At 45.7% G+C, this 16,511-nt stretch overlaps 1 protein-coding gene across 1 annotated transcript in view; it reads left to right on the top strand.

The window, feature by feature from the left end:
• Nucleotides 1–16,511, top strand: part of Extl3 (exostosin like glycosyltransferase 3) — a 68,421-nt gene that overhangs the window by 162 nt on the left and 51,748 nt on the right. The gene's annotated exons all lie outside the window — the stretch shown is intronic.

Below are 16,511 nucleotides of genomic sequence, written 5' to 3' on the forward strand. Positions count from 1 at the left end.
CCGCCGCTAAAACTCTTTGTCTGGGCGGGAGCAGCCGCCCTCGGGTCCCCGCCGGGTGGGAGGAGGCCGGGGTGTGGAGCAGGTCCTTCCCCCCCGCGGCGGGTGCGCGCGGGCCCCCGGGGCGCCGCCACGGCGCGGGGGCCGCCACGGCGGGGACGCCGCCTCCCCGCCTCCCGCCCGCTCCCGCCCGCTCCCGCCCGCTCCCGCCCGCTCCCGCCCGCTCCCGCGTCCGCTCGGCTCCGGCGGCCTCCGCTCGAGACTGCGCAGTTGGAGCTCCGCGTAGTGAAGTTGGACCATGAGGGCCGCTGGGGTGTCGGCGCCCGGGCGTGGGGCGCGTGGGGCCCCGACCCCAGCCGCCCGCGGCAGGGCGAGCGAGCCAGGCCTCACCGCCGCCCGCGGCCGGGGGCGCGTCCTCCAGGCCAGCCCCACCGGAAAACCAAGCCGGCGCCTCGTCATCGCCGAGGATAGAGCAGCTGGCAGTGTTAGGCAGCCGATGGGGCATTCAGACAAGACCGGTTTAAAAGCGGCGTGCGTGTCTGTCTGTCTGTCTGTGTCTGTGTCTCCCGTCATCCTAGCTACTCAGGAGGTAGAGATCTGAGGTTTGAAGCCATCCTGGGCAGAACATTCCGTTTGACGCTTTATCTCCAGTAAACTTCCCTTTGAAAAGGCCACAAGTGGCACTGTGATTCAAATGGTTAGAGCCGTGGGCAAAAGAAGCTCCGAGACACCGCCCGGGGCCTTCAGGTCAAGCCACGGGACAGGCAGGAATGCATATAAACACACACATGTGTGTATACGTGAGTATGTGATTTCTGCCAAATTTGAAATGCTAGGAATGTACACAAGTTCCTATTTTCTTTCTTTTTTTGTTTTCTCTGCTTATCACACTCCTTGATAATGTAAGAAATTTCTTTCAAATTGTTATTACCTTACATCCATCTATACTTAAGGAAGTAAGTGAAGAGCTGGGACTCTAAATCTTGGTTAGGCAAAAGTTGAGTTGTTCTTAACGCTGTGTGTAGCCTTCTTTGCTTAGAAGGTTCAGCTCGCCTTCAAGATAGGAAATGGTTGTTTGCTTAGTATGCGTGCTGTTTTCTAATTGGAAGGGATTTGCATTTCCTGTGTCAATTATTTATGTTCACTTAAGAGCATTGTGTATTTATGAGTAAAAGGATAGGGATATTTAAAATATTAAAAAAAATAATGCATTGTAACTTCTATGTGTTAGTGATTCCCATAATGACACAGGGCGTTCCCTAAGAGAGCCAACATCTAGTGAGTCGTTAACCATCACACCCATAAGAACGGAAAGCTTAAGACAACCACTTTGGCAGTTTAGTGTCAGGATCATTCTCAGTGGCCCACAAATGCAAGCCATCCAATCCAGAGCATCCTGGGGAAAGACATTTAAATGCAAGGCATGGGCTCACTGGAAACATGCAGACCAAGTGTAAGTGCCTACGTACACTTAGGGTTAGTTTAGGGATTAGGTGACCTTGCTGACCTTCCAGTGCTTTTCATGCTTTGCAGAAGGCACAGCTGCCACAGTTCTTAAGGAGGAGGTAAATTTAAAACTGATCTGGAGCCACAGAATGGTGTTTATAGGTGCTGGCACAAGTGGACCTCCCATCAATTATTATTCCTACAGCACCTACCAAGTGCCAGAAAGAATAGCTCACCCTTAATGGAAAAATAAACCATGTGCAGGCACTGCTAATGGGCCATGTAAACCTTGGAAGCAGGTGCACAGGGCATTTCTTAGACACCGAGAAGCCATAGCATCTCTCAGAAGAACCAACTTCAAAATGCACTGTTGGTTGATTGATATGGGGGTGAAACAACCCAGTGATACATGTGCCCTGCTCTTGAACCATCTCTTCAGCTCCACACTCCCCCCACTGGTTTATTTTGAAGGAAGAAAATAGAGAAAAATACCTTTGAAACATTTCTTTTGGCTTCCATCTTCGTGATGCCAATTTTTTTTAAAATACTGCTTGATAAGTGTAGTAATCATTAACTTATCAAGTCAAGCAATATGAGGACATGTAAACAGTTTGGCAGAGTTAAGGCTGGGAACTATCCCAGCTTTGCCATGTTGTAAGTACAGGGTATGGATTTGTTCACTGGACATCCTAGCACTGTGCTAGCTTTGGAAATACAGAGACAGTTTTATCATTATAATGCTGCATGGATTTGGAGTGGTGGCAGATTCTGCACATGATGTTGCAATCTCTATTCTGGTCTGATGGAGCCAAGAAAAGACTTCTGGAAAAGCCAGTGTTTGAAATTAGTTTTTAGAATGTCTAAGGTGATGGCTGGGAGTTTAGCCTAGTGGTAGAGTGCTTGCCTAACATGCACTAAGACCGGGGTTTGATTCCTCAGTACCACATGCATAGAAAAAAGCCAGAAGTGGTGCTGTTTCTCAAGTGGTAGAGTTCTAGCCTTGAGAAAAATCCAAGCACAGTGCTCAGGCCCTGAGTTCAAGGCCCAGGATTGGTGGGGGAAAAAAAAAAAAAAGGAATGTGTCTAAGGTGATTTTAGCCAGAGTGGGGACAGGGGCAAGCATTAATAAAATCTCAAAGTAAAATAGCAAATCAGGAGAGAGAAAGAGCCAGGGAAGTTCATCAAAGGGCTTAGACAGGTGAGAAGCAGCCCACTGAGAACTCAGAGGATGGCTAGAGCAGATCTGCATTAAAAAAAAAAGGTTGGACTTAGAGGCTAGGAGGCCAGAAGAATTTAGGATGTAGCAAGGACCAGAGTAGAGAGGAGGAAGGTATAGCATTTATAAAAAGCATTACCTTTTTTCAACTTTGATACACATTATTTTGTTTGATTTCTATTCCTGCCCTGTGCAATCAGCAGTATAAGATAATTGGCTTTGTTCTGTGTCTGCTTGTGTGCATACACATTCCCTTCCCCCATCCTTACAGAAACCCTACTAGCTGAATTCTAGGAGTCCATTCTGTACAGGTTGGTATAAGGCTCATATGAAGAGCAAAGCTCAGTCCAGAATCAAGCACTGTCTTCTGACAGCAGAGATCTGTGCCTGGGGTGGGGTGGATAAGACCACCGATCCATGAGATGCCACTGAGCATGGGGCTGAGGTGGAATGCCCAGCCCTATCAGCTGCTTGGTGTGTATATATGGACAAACTAGAGTTTGAAATCAGGGACTTACGCTTGTTCTGCCACTGAGCTATGCCAATAGTCTTGGTGGTCCTTATTTTTGAGATAAGGTCTTGTTTCTTGCCTGAGGTGTATCTGGATTGTAATCCACATATTTTAAGCTTTCTGTGTAGGTAGGATGGGAGGTATTCACTACCAAGTCCAGCTTCTTACATTGAGATGGAGTCTCAGACTTTGCTTCTCAGTCTCAGTCCTATGGTCTCAGTCTTTGAAGTAGCAAGAATTACAGGCATGAACCATATGCACTTTTGGCTTTCAGTATAGGATCCCACCAATGACATAATTCCCAGATAATCAGCCATCTTACTTCTTGATTTCAATCCAAAGGTCTGAAAACATAGATGCAAACAGGAATTTGTCCACTCCTGTTTATAGCATTATTCTTCACAGCCAAAACGTGGAGACCAAACTGTCTACAAATGGATGATAAATAAAATGTGCCATGAATATTAACCATCCTTAAAAAGGCAGGAAATTTGGTGCACATTAGAATATAGAGGCATCTTGAAGATAGGATACACATTGGTATGAGCCATTCACAAGGACTTCAGGACTCCACTTGTCCGAGATTCCCAGTAATCAGATTCACAGTCAAGTTCAGCAAGTAGCATATTAATTGTTAGAGAAAGAGGAAGGAATGGTTAGAATTTAATGGGTGCAGAATTTGGGACTGAGGTACTTGGAAAGTTCTGGAGATGGTTAGAGGGATAGTTATACTATGACAGGATGCTGAACTGGGCACTTGAGAATCGTTATGGTAGCAACTTTTCTGTTCTGTTCTGAGTATTTTATCATACATACAAAAGTCCTGGCAAACATCAGATAACTTGTGACAAATGTGTGATAAGGAAGAAAAGGAAATGAAATTTAAACAACAAAAAAAATAGAAACAAGCCCAGGAAAAGAATGATAGCATTCTACATTACCCAAATAAAGGGCTCCAAGACAGTGGAGATAGATACCATTTAGCTTAGGCACTCTTTTCACAGATAAGCGGAGGGAGTGAGAGAGGGAGGCAGGCAGGCACAGAGTTACCAGAAGACTTGTATGGCCTTGGTGGGTATCTTGCACAGCTATAATCCTGGCTGAGGGCTAGTGGGACATAGTTGAAAGCTAGCCTGGCCAGAGAAGTCTGAGAGACTCCATCTCACAAATAATCAGCAAAAGGCAGGGCTGGAGGTGTGGCTCTGGAGGTAGAGTACCCTATCTGAAAAGCTAAACACTGAATTGCTGGAGTGGCTCAAGTGGTAGAGTACCTGCCCAGTAAGTTCAAGGATACTAGTCAATCTCCAAGACCCGCCCCTCACCCCCAGATGCTCATTGGATCCTATCACTTCTGTAAATACTTGTACCCTTCTGCCCTTGACATTCTGAGACTGCCCATGGGCTCCAGCTTGTGCCCATCAGCTATAACTTGCTTCCTTGGCTCACCCTTCCCCTAATCTATCTCTACTCTTGGCAGATCAGCCACAGATGCTAAGCTGGGCAACTCACCCCCAGATCTTTTCTCATAGTTTCCCCTCTACTTCCAGCCTTAGCCCACTCCTGACAAACTGCTGCCATCCTTTCAGTTCTTAAATTAGAGATAACTCCACTGAGAACAGCCTTGCCTGTGGCAGGATGGGGTACTCTTCCTGCTACAACATTGCTTTTTCCATCTTATTGTACTTCATTGCATTGCTTGTTAAATTGTCCATGCCATTCAAGTGACTAAAAGGGTCACGGTTCAGGCTGGTCTGGGCATCACTTGAAAATCTATCCCAAAAGTATCCAGAGGAAAAATGCTTGGTGGAGTTGGCTTAGGTGGTAAAGCACATGCCTAGCATAATAAGTTCCTGAGTTCAAGTCCCAACACTGCCAAAAAAAAGTACTATTAATCGGGGCTTCCTCAATGGTAGCCATTGTGCTAAGTGATTTAGTTCTATGGCTTTCTTTTCTCATTAGCTCTGTGAGGCGGGGATTGTTGTTATTTAACAGTATGGACAGATGCTGAGCTAGACAGTGTTGGTGGACACTCTGAGGAGAAGCCTCTTCAAACCTAGGTTGTGAAGCCTGGGCCTGAAGCTCAGGCCTAACTTCTTCCTTCCTAACTAATCAGGTCGCTGTGAGCTTGTGACTTTTTGCCTCTGGCTTTTGCTTGACATTCTTGTTTTGTGGTAGGAGCTGTGTGGGAATCAACTGCGATTTCCTCATTTGATGATAGAATTCCTTCTGATCTCTGCAGGACGTGATCCAGGAAGGAACTGTCAGCCATGGGTAGAGAGCATCTGGATGGATGAGGGGTTGTTGCTGTGGGAGAAGTCACATGGTGACCTGTGCCCCAGGGGCTGGGGTAGCTAGACCACCAGTGGCATCCAATAGGCCAAGTGAAGGAAACACCTGTTATGAGAGCCCAAAAAGCCGAGCTGTGAGACCTGAAGGATTTGGGATTGGAAGACCTTCTCTCCAGCATATTTTCAGTCCTGGCTTAACAGGAATTCAGATTTGTTGTATCCTGGGTGTGGGCTGTTTCTACCCTAAACTGCTTGGGAGCCTGGGGGTAGTCTAAGGTTTATGAACAGTGTAAGCTGTTTACTGTTTGCCTCTCATTCCCAAGATAGAGAAGTCATCTACCACCTATACACAAAATATTGTCATGTGTTGATGTTTATACCTTACTTTCTGTACATACTTCCCTATAGGAAACTAAAAACCTTGGTGTGTGGAATCTTGGGATCTGAAGCTGGCGGGAGGCTACAAGTCCCTTGGTACGTTGAACCTCAATTCCATGGTCCTGTCTCTGTTACTGCCTTGTTGCTGGTTGCAGCCAGTTGCGGGTCGAAGGCAAATTGGGACAGCCTGTGTGCATCTCAGTGCACACATCCCCCAGGTTTAAGTCTGTGGGGCAGATGTGGCTTCTCCAGTTCTAAATATCCCACCACCACAGAGGTAATGCTGAATAAGTCCTGTGAGAAGTCAAAAGATTATTTCTAAGAGCAGCGGCTCACGCCTCCAATCCTCACTACTTGGAAAGCAGAGATGAAGGAACCATTGTTATAACCTTATCTCAGAATAACCAGTGACCAACGGCTGGAGACATGCGCACATCGGGCTACGGTCTGCTTACTTCAGGCTGCTTCTTGTTGCTCTGCTCACAGACACACAGCTAAGCACTCTACCTCTCTCCGTGGAGACCAAGTCTTGCAGACTTGTTCTGCTCAGGCTAGTCTGGAATTGTGATCCTCAATCTCAGCTTCCCTGTAGTCAGGATGACAGGATTGAGGTACTGATAATTGATATTGCATGTTATGAGTGTCTCCATATCTCATAGGGAGAGATTAGCTGCATTGTTTTCCTTTTTCCAAAATTATTTTTTTCCTTTTTCTTATTCTCTGATCCACATACATTTGAGGGTCAGCTTCTGCAGTACCTTCCAAGACGGAATACCTGATCTTGTTACTTGCCCAGGCTTCAGTGAGCCCCTTTCTCCTGTCGTAGAGACATTGTGGTCCTTTCATCTCTGTATTCACAGGTCATTGTGTTTTTTCTGTTAAAACAATTGTGGTAAAATACATATAGAGTAAAAGTTGCCATTATAGCCACTTCTATGTATAACTCAGCAGCCTTAGTTGCATTGCTGATGTTGGCTCACCTCTGTTCTATAACAAAGCTCTCCTCCCATCAGTCAGTCAGAGTTAATCACTCTTGTGGATGAATTAAATCCCATTGTATGTGGAGACCACATCTGTTTACCATTCTTCCCATGTCGGGCCTTTGGCTTGCTTCCATCTTTTGGCTATGTGAATATTTGTGGACATAACTTCCAAGTATCTGTTCATCTTCTCACTTCTAGCTCCTGCGGCTATTTATGGGGGGATGGAATTGCTGGGTCACATGTAGCTCTAAGTTTAACTTCCTGTGGAACTGCCAAGCTGTTTTACACAGTGGCTGCACCATTCTCCATTCCTCTCAGGCCTGGTCAAGGGTTCCAGTTCTCGGTAGCCTCTCTATCCCTCATCTGCTCTTGACATTGGTACTGAGGCCATTGTGACCTGAGTGAGGTGGTGTCTAGGAGACACCATAGTGGTTTTCATTTGCATTTCTCCAGTGAGCAATGATGCTGAACAGCTCTCTATGTGTTTATGGGCCATTTCTGTATCTTCCTGGAGAAATGTCTATTCAGATCTTTTGTCCTTCCTTCTCTCCCCCCACCCATTTGTTATTTTTAGATTGCTTTTATGTTCACTGCAAAATTTAGCAGAAAGTGCAGAGAATTCTCGTACATACGGTTCCCTCACTCCTGGCATCCTACCCCAGTGATGCATCTGCTATAGCTGAAGATGGTGCTGATTGTCACTCTTACCCACGTCCTGCTTGGTATTGTCTACTCTGTGCAGACGTTGAATGTGCCTGTGTTGTGGTGGTGGTAAGGTTTTTGTTTTGTCTTATGGTACTGGGCATTTGAACAAGGCCTTGAGTTGAATAGGTAAATGTTTGAAAGCTGAGCCATGCCTTCAGCCTTTTTTTGTTCTGGTTATTTATTTTTTATTTGTTATTAACTTTTATGTTGGTTCTGGGGCTTGAACTCTAGGTCTTGCACTCATGCTTGGCTTTTTCACCTGAAGCTGACTGAGCCACACCTCCACTTCTGGCTTTTTGCTGGTTAATTGGGGGTAAGAGCCTTTCAGACTTGTCTGCTCAGGCTGGTTCCCAACTATAGCCCTCAGATCTCAGCTTCCCTAGGGAGCTGGGATTACAGGCGTCAGCCACAGTGCCTGACTGCCTCTGGCCTCACTATTCCTACAGGTAGGTCTGGATCATAATTCTCTTACGCTTAAAGCTGAGATGACAAGTATACACAACTACTGAGAGAGGAGGCCTCTCAAACTTTTTGCCTGGGTATGGCTTTGAACTGGCAGCCTTCCAGTCTCAATTAGGAACACAAGCATGAACTGTCATGTTCAGCTTAGTCTATGGGTTTTGAAAAATGCCTACCAACATGTATTCCATTCCTATTGTAGTAGAACAGCTTCACTGCCCTAAAAATCCCCTGCACTCTACCTATTAATCCTTTATTTCCATCTGCCTGCTGGGTTCATTTTAAGCGTGAGTTGTTTTGGCATGGTGAGACATAGGAGTATGTGTACATGTATGTGTGCATGTAGGTGTGTGGATATGTTTGTTACCATGAGGTGGCTTTTCTCCTCCATGTGCTTCATGTCTCACCACAGGCCCAGAAAAAAACAGAACCAGTGATCTAGGACTAAAACCTTGAGACTAGGAACCAGAAATAAATCTTGTCTCTTTTAGTTGTGTTTTCCAAGTGTTTTGTTATAGTGATGAAAAGCTAACATTTGAAGATAGGCCACACACAGTATTCAAGTATAGCTATGGTGATTACTCAAAGTACTCAGTTTGAACTAAAGCATTCTCCAAGTTTTCTGTCTTTTTTTTTTTTTTTTTGCCAGTCCTGGGCTTGAGCTTAGGGCCTGGGCACTGTCCTTAGACTTTCTTAAGGCTAGCTGTCTCTACCACTTGAGCCACAGCACCACTTCTGACTTTTTCTATGTGTGTGGTACCGAGGAATCGAATTTCCATCTTTGTGCATGCTAGGCAAGCACTCTCTACCACTAGGCCAATCTCCCGGCCCTTTTTTTCCTTTCTCCTGGTTGTGGGGCTTAGGCTCAGGTCCTGGGTGCTATCTCCTAGCTTTTTTGCTCAAGGTTAGTACTCTACCACTTTGAGCCACAGGTGCATTTTTTTTTTTTTTTGCCAGTCCTGTGGCTTGAGCTCAGGGCCTGAGCATTGTCCTTGGGCCTTCTCAAGGCTAGCACTCTACCACTTGAGCCACAGCACCACTTCTGGCTTTTTCTATGTATGTGGGGTGCTCAGGAATCGAACCCGGGTCTTTGTGCATGCTAGGCAAGCACTCTTACCACTAGGCCAAACTCCCAGCCCCACAGGTGCACTTTTAGTTTTCTAGTAGCTAATTGGAGATGAGAATCTCATGGACTTTCCTGTTGGGCCTGGTTTTGAACCTCTAACCTCAGATCTTAGTCTCTTGAGTAGCTAGGATTACAGGCATGAGTCACCAGTGCCCTGCATTTTCTGTCTTAAATAAAGAAGATGGCTTCCTATTCCCAAGAAGAATGACTGGACACTCTGTGTGTGTGTGTGTGTGTGTGTGTGTGTATTACTAGATCCACAATAAAACTTTTTAGGATTATAGAAGAAAAAAAAAAGGAGGTAGATCTTTGGGAGCCAGGGAAAAGTGGAAAGAGACGGATGGGTTGGATTTTATACCCTTCACTTTTGTATTTGTTTACTGACTTTTGTTTACTGACTTTGCAGCCTTTCATGTTAGCAGCATATGTGAAAATCCCAAAATCAAAATCAGATCTGAAACTTGAGCATCAACGTGCTAATGTGATGATACTTAAAACATGTTCAGTTTCTGAGCACTTGGGATTTTGCATTTTCATTTTAGGAAATACTTACTGATGAAGTCTATGTAAATGTGTTAAAACTGAAACACTTCTGGTCCAAACCTTTCAGTTGAAGAGTATTCAGCCTGTACTGAAGATACTTCCACAGTATTGTGGGTACTTTCAAATCCATTACCTGGTCTAATCATCACTGTAACTCCAGAAGACAAATATGTGTGCTTTATTAAAAAACAAAAACAAAATAAAGCCAAACTCATCCTATCAGAATTCATTATATCAAAACCCAGCCTCTTGTCATTTTCCTGACCTTGACTCAATCAGTGTAATCATTCATTCTTACTCTTTTCCTTTTCCTTTTTCTCACTCTGTTAAAGACAGAAGGATCCAACCTGGCCACGATAGGCCCTGGCTGAAAGGAAGGGACTATGGAAGTTTGCTCTTGCTGTGTAAACAGCAACTGAGTGGGTGGGAAAGAACAGGTGGCATCAGGGTACATCAGAACACTCACTGTTCTGCCTTCTTATACAGCACACCTCTTCAAAAAAGTACCTGCCAAAAATAGTTTTCTTGGGCCGAGAGTTTGGCCCAGTGATAGAGTGCTTGCCTAGCAGGCATGAAGACTAGGGTTTGATTCCTCCGTACCACATACACAGAAAAAGCCAGACGTGGTGCTGTGGCTCAAGTAGTAGAGCTCTAGCCTTGAGGAAAGCCAAGGACATTGTTCAGACCCTGAGTTCAAGCCCTAGGACTGGCAAAAATAATAATTTTCTCTGAGCCATGCTCGACCCCTGTCATGTGTCATTTATCTTCTATGAGCTATTGAGAAGCCAGTGACCCCAAGCAGTTTGGTCTTTGTTAAAGTGAAGGATTGAGAGTTCTGTGTAGATTGTGAGGTTGGGGCACTGGGAAGGAAACTCTTGCCCCGAGGGTCCTGACAAGGTCCCAGCCCTTTGGTCTTTCTTCTAGGTAAAAAGTGGCTTCCTGGAGGCTGGGAATGTGTCTTAGTTGGTAAAGTGCTTGCCTAGCATGCATGAAGCCTTGAGTTCAATTTCTCAGCATTACATACACAAAAAAAGCCAGAAGTGGTGCTGTGGCTCAACTGGTAGAATGCTAGACTTGAGCAAAAGAAGCTTAGGGACAGTGCCTAGGCCCTGAGTTCAAGCTCCAGGATTGCCAAAAAAAAAAGGGGGGGGTTGGGAGTTTGGCCTAGTGGTAGAGTGCTTGCCTAGCATACACAAAGACCCAGGTTCGATTCCTCGGTACCATATACATAGAAAAAAATAAGTGGTGCTGAGGCTCAAGTGGTAGAGCTCTCTAGCCTTGAGAAAAATCCAAGGACAGTACTCAGGCCCTGAGTTCAAGCCCAGGACTGGCAAAAAAAGGGGGGGGGGCTTTGTTAAAAGTCTGAAATGTCAGGAGCTGGCACCTGGCTCACGCCTGCAATCCTAGCTACTTTAGGAGGCTGAGGTCTGAGGATCATGGTTCAAAGCCAGCCCGGGAACTAAAGTCTGTAAGACTCTTATCTCTAGTTAACCCCTAGAAAAGTGGAAATGGCCCTGTGGCTCCAGGGGTAGGGCAGTAACCTTGAGCTGAAGAGCTCAGAGATAGCGCCCAGGCCCAGAGTTTAAGCCCCATGACCAATCAAAAAAAAAAAAAAATAGTCTGAAGTGTTGGGCCAGGAGTTTGGCCTAGTGGTAAGAGTGCTTGCCTAGCATGCCTCAAAACCCGGTTTCAATTCCTTGGTACCACATGTATAGAAAAAAGCCAGAAATGGTGGTGTGGCTCCAGTGGTAGAGCTCTAGCCTTGAGAAAGTCCCAGGGCAGTGCTCAGGCCCCGAGTTCAAGGCCAAGGACTAGCAAAAAAAAAAAAGTCTGAAATGTCTTGCTTTTCAGATTTATAACATCCCTTTTTATTGGAATGTAGTAGACTTCTTAGTCTGCTTCCTCTTACAACAATACTAGAAACTAAGTAATTTTATAGTTTAGAAAACTATATATATATATATAAACCCTTCCTAATCACTTCTTCTCAATTGGGCCCCATGTGGCAGGTCAGATTATTCCATCTTTAGTAGATAAGGAAGCCTAAGACTAGTAAGAATGAATGATTATGCTAACTGAGCCAAGATTACATTTATTTATAAACCTCTTGAGGAAGCTGAGGTGTCAAGATGAGGGTCTTATGCTACTTCAACTCATGACAGAAGCAAAACGTAAATAACCTGTGTAATAAACTAGGGGAGACATGCTTTGTGACCACCCACTCTCTTGTTATCTTGCCAGTGTGAGAACTCCTTGAAAAGCCATTCATTCATTCAGTCCTGGGGTCTCTGCCCCCATCACCCCTAATACCTCTCCCTAAGGCCCACCTTCCAACATCCTGAGGAAATACATCTCAATATGACTAGCAGAGAGTGCAGTCCATGCTCAAAGCAGAGCCACCTCTACTAGCTTATTGCTATGCTGCAGCCCATCTGGCATCCTGTGTTCTGAGGTCTGTTCTTCCCATCCTCCAACCACTTGAATCTGGTGGGAGCTGCTGTGTGCAGGGTTTCACACTAAAAATTAGTAAAAATGAGTAAGTGTAGGCCTCTCAATGGTCATGTGAAGAAGATCATGAAAGGATATTGTAGGAGAGGAGAGGCACAGAGAGAGAGAGGGAGGAGGGAGGGAGGAAGGGAGGGAGGGTAAGAACGAAGGAGGAAGGAAGAAAGGGAAGGAAGGCTGGGAAAGAAGAGAGGAGAGAAGGAGTGGGGAGGGGAGAGTGAGGTCTTGGTTGTTGTATGGTAGATCCTGATTCCTGGGTTTGTGGGGAGTCACGGCACCCTTGTCTTAGGTTTCATTGTTTAACTGTTGCTTGAATTCTGTCTTTGCCACATACCTCTCTCTGTCATCTGGGTTTCTGTTGCTTGCTGTTTGGTTGGTAAAGGGGAGTTTTGTGCTCCAATATTCTCGGGTCAGATTCAGGAAGGATTTAGGACAGATACCTTGCAGAGGTCATGATCTCCTCAATGTTTTTCAAGCACCAAGGGATTTGAATTTCATAACTTTACTGACTGTCCTGTATACAGGTGTGTATTAAATGGTGGGAACTTTCCGATAGGCCCAACCCTACTTAATAATTTAAATATTTGCTTTCCCCAAATCACTAGGTGGCTGGGAAAATAATTGATGAAGATGTGAATAGTACTGGTTGTTTCTAAGATGAATGTGACCATCCTGACACTTGGAATTAGAAAGTACAGGAACAAAAGTGGTTTGATGAGTTAGATGGTGAGTTTCGCAGGGAGAGGAAGGGCAGTGCTGCCTGCTGGCTGACCCCAGCTACTGTGGTGTTTCTACTGGCTGCCTCTCTTTCCTTTTCCTGAGACCTTAGACAGTTCCACTCTGCCCTGTCCTCCCAGGTGGGTCACACTCACCTCTGTACAGAATTCTGAAAGGAAGTATTTTCATGGTGTTGTTCATTTGGCTTCCTCTATCCTTCACTGCTTCTTCACTACAGAAGAGGAGTGGTTTGCTTTTGTAAACATCATTCATGTTTTTTTTTTTTTTTTGCCAGTCCTGGGCTTGAGCTCAGGGCCTGAGAACTGTCCTTGGACTTTTCTCAAGGATAGAGCTCCACCACTTGAGCCTCAGCACCACTTCTGGCTTTTTTCTATGTATGTGGTACCGAGGAATTGAACCCGGGTCTTCATGCATGCTAGGCAAGCACTTTAACCACTAGGCCAAACTCCTGGCCCATATCATTCATGTTTTACACTGTCCTTTTTTTTTTTTTAATTTGTACGGGTCATCTATATTCATTAAAAAACAAGCAAACAATTGGAAAGCACATCAAGGTATAAAGACCGGAAAAGAAAGCACTACCATTATTGCATAACTTGGACATCTTGGCTGTCACTGGGCACTCTGGGGTGATTTGGGGAGGGTTCCAGCTTGACCTGCAGCTGGCCATTCATCCATCTCAGGCTCTCTGACACCCCTGGCTTCCTTCCTTCTTTAAGAGGAGTTACTTAATTGACTCTCCCCTCCCCATTCTCTGGAAGATTCTGGTAACTGGTGAGGAGAGCTGATGGTGAGCTTCCTGGCAGAGGGCAGCGGGGAGCAGTGTAGACCAAGCTCATGGGTTAAGCCATTAACCCATGATCCACTTATTTGTTAATCATACAGGTCAGCCCATGTGTGCTGACAAAGCCCTAATTGTCTAGTTCCACCTCTTCTGTCTCACCATGAGTTTTGAAAGGGTAAACTGTGTTTAACCCATAATACCTTCCATGGGCCTACTGCGAGTTATCAGATCAGCTTCTGGGGCTATGTGTGCTCATGTAGTTTATTGATAAAGATTAACATATAGTCATTCTAGACTCCCTGTGAACCCATAAAGCATCTTATATACATGTTTTTGTTTTTGCTTTGCAGTACTAGGGATTGAACTCAGGGTCTTCTCATATGCTAGACCAGTGCTCTATGAGCCATGCCTCCAGCCCTTTTCCTGGTATTTGTTTTTTAAGATAGGGCCTCATTAACTTTGCCCAGGCTGGCTTGGAGATGGAAATCCTCCTGCCTCCATATCTTAAGTAGGTGGGATTGTAAGAGAGTAATGCCATGCCAGCAGCTCATATGTTTATAATAAACATTTCATTGTGCACCTGAAATCCAGTGTTCTTAACCAGTCACTTATTTGAGCATGCTAGAATACTTTCTATTTCTTGTTATTTTATTTTATTTATTTATTTATTTATTTATTTTTTTGGCCCCTTTCTCTTTCTGGCCCCGCTCGCTCCGGCCCTGCTCCCTCCGGCCCGGCTAGGCCCCCTTTCTAGCTCAGGCCCCGCTCGCTCCGGCCCGCTCGCTCCGGCCCGCTCGCTCTGGCCCCGCTTGCTTCCGCCCGGCTCGCTCCAGCCCGGCCCTGCTCGCTCCTGCCCCGGTCGCTCCCGCACGCTCCTGGCCCCGCTCGCTCCGGCCCTGGCTTGCTCCGGCCCGGCCAGCTCTCGCTTGCTCCTGGCTCTACTAGCTCCGGCCCCTTCTCGCTCCGGCCCCTTCTCGCTCTGGCCCCGCTCGCTCCGGCCTCGCTGGCTCTGGCTCGGCTCGCTCCCGCACGCTCCGGTCCTGCTCGCTCCGCCCCGCTCGCTCCGGCCACCACTCTGTTGGGCTCTGTTCACTTCCGCTCAGCTCGCTTCTTTCGCTCTCTGTCCCTGTCGCAGTCTTGTCTCTGCCACTTTTCCGGTTTGGTTGTGTCTCGTCTCTGCCACTTCCGGCTTGGTTGTGTATGTGGGATACCGAGGAATCGAACCCGGGTCTTTGTGCATGCTAGTCAAGCACTTTAACCGCTAGGCCAAACTCCCGGGCCCCTATTTCTTGTTATTTTAAGTAATATTGCAATGAATTGTTTTGAATACTTCATTTCCTAAATGTGAAGGATAAATTCCTAGAAGTCAACTTCTGCACCAAAAATGATGTTTAGCTGGCTCTGGTAGCTGATGCCTCTACTCCTAGCTGCTCAGGAGACTGAGATCTGGAGGGCACGAAAAGGTTCAAATGGTAGAGTACCTGCTTAGCAAGTAAAAGTTCAAATCTCAGTAGTGTATGCGTATGCATTGAGTGCTTGCACACACACACACATATACATACCTTATGATATTCATTTGTGATTTTGATCTTTGTTGTTATGTTTCCTCTACAAGCAATCTCTCTACGAGAAGCTGTAACAATTTATACTTTCTTGGAGAATGTGAAAGTGCCTTTTCTCCTGGGAGAGTATTCCATACTTTTTTTTCTTTTTTTGACCAGTTCTGGGGCTTGAACTGAGGGCCTGGGCACTGTCCTTGGACACTTTTTGCTCAAGGCTGGTGTTCTGACACTTGAGCCACAGCACTACTTCTGGCTTTTTCGGAATATGTGGTACTGAGGAATTGAACCCAGAGCTTCGTGCATGCTAGGCAAGCACTCTACCACTAGGCCATGCTCCCAGCCCGAGTAGTCCATACTTTTAATATGCAATCTTATATTTGTCTGGGTGTTTCACTTGGATGTTGTCCTCAAAATTAGAAACTTATTGTGATCAATGGCCAAGCATTTTCTTGCCTTTTTCATTGTTTTCTTCTAACACTAGCGTTTGAACCTGAGCCTGGCACCTGCTGGAAGCACTGTATGAATTGAGATGTGCTCATAGCCCTATTTTGCTGCTTTTGAGTCATCTCTATTTATAGCTACCTAACACTAGAGATATTTTAGTTTCATTATTTGGTTCAATGGGAGATACAGCCATTCAGTGACGATAATGATAAGAGCTCACTGAATGTTTTCTCCCCACAGAGTAAACTATTGGGAACCCCTATTTCAAGTGCACTGGTCATGGGCTGAAGAGATGGTGTGCCTTGACTTGGGCTACAGCCGAGCCACTGACTTGTCAGTGTCTGCGTGGATCTGGTCTGTCCGTGCTAGCCCAGCATGATCAACCATCTGCTTGCATGCTTGTCTGGTCATCTCTGTTTTTCCACCTGTGCCTGCGCTGGCCACAGAGTCAGCAGGACAAGGCTGTTTTGCCGCATAGGCAAACATTTCATCACTGTGGTTCAGATTGTTCACATCCCGGGAGCAAAAGTGTACTACTGTTGCATTGCTGTCTCAGTTATCACAGGGGTCTGCTCCTGCCCCCGCTCCCTTACGGGCGGGTCCTGGTCACCCCTCAGGCTTGCTTGTTCCCTAAAAGAGGCTTAACAAGTTGCATACATTAGCAATGTACATTTAAATTTTATGGCAAGTTCAAATGTTCTAAAGGATATAGTTTACAAAGTATTGTGTTAATACTGACTTTTAAAGATAAAGTTGTTAAATACCTATACATACCAACATGTATGTATTACATAGGCTTCTATGAGGTTTATCACACACATAATAT

Source organism: Megascapheus bottae, chromosome 20 (assembly GCF_031878675.1).
Source record: "Megascapheus bottae isolate mThoBot1 chromosome 20, mThoBot2.hap1, whole genome shotgun sequence".
Classification (NCBI taxonomy): Eukaryota; Metazoa; Chordata; class Mammalia; order Rodentia; family Geomyidae; genus Megascapheus; species Megascapheus bottae.